Source organism: Clupea harengus, chromosome 24 (assembly GCF_900700415.2).
Source record: "Clupea harengus chromosome 24, Ch_v2.0.2, whole genome shotgun sequence".
In the NCBI taxonomy this organism is placed as follows: domain Eukaryota; kingdom Metazoa; phylum Chordata; class Actinopteri; order Clupeiformes; family Clupeidae; genus Clupea; species Clupea harengus.
In genome coordinates, this window is record NC_045175.1 from 2,607,632 (window position 1) to 2,611,504 (window position 3,873).

Sequence of the window (3,873 nt, forward strand, 5' to 3'; positions counted from 1 at the left end):
GAGTTGCAAAGCAGCCAGGTACTAATCTCAACTTAGTCAAGCACAATTAATATAATCATTAATACAATTAATATATCATCAAATGGTGAAACTATACTATCCATAAAATAGTGAAACTACTATCTACTATACTACTATAGTGAAACTACTATCCATGTCTATAAGTAATGCATCATTGATCAGAGATATATTAAGTGTTTCCATGTCTATATGTAATACATCATTGATCATTGATCTATATATTAAGTGTTTACTGTCTTTTCCATCCACTCTAGGACGTTTGGTATCGTGGCTAAAGGTTTGGAGGCCGGCGCGGAGAACATGTGTCACGTCTTTGCCGAATACGACCCGCTACAGCCCTGCGGCATCTCCCTTCAGCTCATTCACAACATCATCGCCAGGTCTCAGGCGTAGCCTCCTGCAGGCCCAGGTGTCCGAGAAGAACCCTGACTGTCGCAGGGGGGTCATAGCTGACCAGCGCCATGCATGGGAAAGCATGCAACTCCACTTATCATGACTTGGGACCACAGACTATAACTACAGAATGGGACAAATCTCCAGTGCAATTGGACTGGAGTTTGGAATTTACCGAAAAGCTGTGGACGCCCTGTGGATGATGGGACTGCTTTCAAAATGGCATCAGTGGTCCATTCTTCGCTGAGCAAGATTCCTTCAGTTGAATGCTCTTGCATTGAATAGCTCTGTCTTTGGCTTCATAGGGAAACGGATGATGCTTTTAGATGTGCTACTATTGCACGTGTGTACAAACACAGTTGTAACCACTTGGCTGTTTTGGTGAAAGACGTACTTAGAGCGGAATCATGAATATATATATGTATAAGTTCTCTTAGACTTACTTCTGCAGTGAAATGTAAGAGTTTCTCAGTGCTTGTTACTCTACTGTATTTTTCTACTGATGTGCCTGTTGTATTTCATGCTTTGGATATGAAAATGAATGTAATTTGTACTCCAAATGTGTATCTGAAATAAAGTGTGCAATACCAATTCCAATAACATACCAGATAAATATTATATTTAAAATGCACTCACGAACACACACATTGATATTCATTATAGAAAAAATAACTATGAGATTATGATTTTAGCCTTTTATTTAAATTATCTCATCATTAGATAAAATGCATATCATTTCTTCTTGAAAAGTAAAACAGGCCCCCCAAAATGAAGAAAATGGATTCATTTCAAGTGTTCAAGCGGCACTACTCCAAGCACATGAAGGGAACTGCATAGATAGGAAATGTTAAAAGGGTTAATATTGGCACAGCCTCAGGCACCCAACTGCAAAGCACATTGGCAGCTTTTTCTCATCTTTGGCGAAACAAAAAAAAAAAGACAAAAAAGAGAAATACATCATTTTATAATGGAACAAGGTTACTTTTTGACCATAGGATATGTATCTCTGCTCACTTTTCAACTTCCTGTCGTTAATCACAGATAGCTTTCACCCGTTTGCTAAATGCAGTGTGCGCTAAGAACCTCCGGGGAGAGGATCTCCCTCAGTGACACCAGCGAATTCACTGCATTCATCACTGCATTCATCACTGCATTAAAGCCAGTTTTTGGTCGCCGTATTTCGATGCTTTAGAGTGTTTTTCACGGAAAAGCAAAGATTTCGAACGAAAAGAGCGAAATCACCGATCATACCACCAATAGTGGCCAAGATTATCGTGAGTATCCCACAACTACTGTCAAACAGTTTCCAAATGCAAATTCATGGCTGTGAATTTGCATTATTTTACGCTGTAAACATTCTCATGTTACGCCTGAGGACGTCGTATGTCACTGTACACACCGTTAAAGTGGACAACTACAAATTTGAGGATTTGAGGAGGTCAATCAAATAAGTCGCATTTCATATCAGTGGAACTACCTCATGTGCACACACACACCAATCTCCAATTATTCACTTATCAGAGCAAATTCATTAGACACAATTCACTTCAAAAGTTAATACACTTTTAATAAACTAAGATGTGCCTGCTTAACAAATTATTATCATAGCCTATACGTTTAATAATAAGGATAAAATATATTGCCTCACCAAGTAGTAAATTCTTATTTTTAGCATAAATCGATGTAAATAAATATATCCCACAAAGAACTGTTGTTTTGCTGTTGTTACTCTTTTTAGATAACCAAGACTTAATAAGCTGAGTATTTCATAATGGCCTTAACACAGGTTACTGAAACCTCAAAAGTAGATGTCACTATAATGGAAGACACCACAATCCAAACGTAATGCATTCATGGTATAGAGAAGCTATTTACACGTTCAACGTACGCCCTCTTCTGGTTGCTTCTGGTAAAACACTCAGCCACTGAAAAAAATCAGCAAAAGTTTGATTTGCTGTTGCCTGATGCAGAATCAGCCGTCCGTATTTGTGGCTCAAAGCTTAAGTGTTTCAATCAATCACCACAAACTGACCTGAGGTCATCTGTTAATTGTGCCAACGAGGAGAGACCTCACTGCGACAAATGGATTGCAGTGAACATTTGTATGTAGGTTACCTTGTTTTTTTTTAGTGTTTGCTCGCTTAAGAGGGGCATGTGATTGCTGAGCTGCTCAGCTCATCCGATCTTTTTTTTTTTTTCATAAGGTGCATCTGAGTCTCGCCAGACTACCAGTTTGAGGAACATATTCCACACCCCATCCATGCCCTGACAAGGTTCCTGCAGCTCAACTGGTAAAGCAAGGCGCTAACCACACAAAGAGCCATGGTTTTCATTCCCACAAACGGCTCGAACGTATTCCTCACAGGAACGCTTTGGATAAAAAAGGGTTTGCTTAAATGATTCAATTCAAAAAGAAAGAAATTCAAATCTTGTGGTCAAGAATAGGAGCCCATGTTCAAATGTTCAACCTAATTCTGAATCCAGATGTGGTATGAATGGTCATGGTTGCCATGGTCACAATTGTTGGACTAATAGTGCAATAATATATTTGTATGCATTCTGTAAAATAGCAAAAGCCAAATATGTAACACGACGAAAAGGCAGGGAAGGTAAAACCTATATCTATATTAATTGTAATTTTTGTAATAATTATCAATTAACTGGATGATTAATCCATACCCACTCTTTTTTCTCTGGGAAAAGGACAGTGGGATGTAATGATGGCTTTGCTGTCAGAAGACACTTTTTCACAGTGACATTACTCGATGACCTACCGATTTGAATTCCATCCATTCATTCCGATGGGCAGGTGAGTGTTTTTTTTTGTTGCTGTTTTTTTTTTGTGGCAATGTTGTCACAGTGATATTGCCAGGGCAGAGAAACACAGACGCCTACTGCGTGTAGCATCAGGCGCTACGTCTTTCCAGACAGACCATGGAAGCAGGGCACTGTGCATTGTATGCTATCATCCCACTGCAGGACTACATATCCCAAAGGCGGGAGGACTATTTGTTTCTGCGTGTCTCTGGAAGATACTGCAGGGAGGCTGGGGGTCGCGGTGGAGCCACTGCCTCTTACAACTTTGGACTCCATTTCAACATGGAGACGTTTCATATCATAGGAGTCACGTAATAGCAACGAGAGCAAGATGCTTATTGGTTTCATATGTATACTATAAGTATAGGCAGGCAGACTGGAGCTCCTGGACAGAAATGAAATCCATCCTCAGTGGAGACCGCTGGAGCCTAGCAACTAATAATCTGGGTAAGGGCCTGGAGGTGTCCATGTCCTTGGGAGGTTTTGTTTTTAACGGTGAACTGAAGAAAACTGGGACAAGTTGGGGGTCAAAGTTCAGGTTGAGAATTCGTTTTTCTTGTCGGAGGAGTGGCGGTCTAGGGGTGCCAGAGCTGAAGGTGGTACTGGTTCCAGTTCTAAACTCTTAGGGGCAACGTGTGTGTG

At 40.3% G+C, this 3,873-nt stretch overlaps 1 protein-coding gene across 2 annotated transcripts in view; it reads right to left on the reverse strand.

The window, feature by feature from the left end:
• Positions 1–1,094: 1,094 nt before the first annotated feature.
• The window catches only part of krt222 (keratin 222), a 20,526-nt gene continuing 17,747 nt past the window's right edge, over positions 1,095–3,873 (reverse strand). For both annotated transcript variants that reach the window (XM_031562286.2, XM_031562285.2), the window contains one exon: positions 1,095–3,873. This exon is cut by the window's right edge and continues 412 nt beyond it. The gene's annotated coding sequence lies outside the window, so the exon portion shown is untranslated.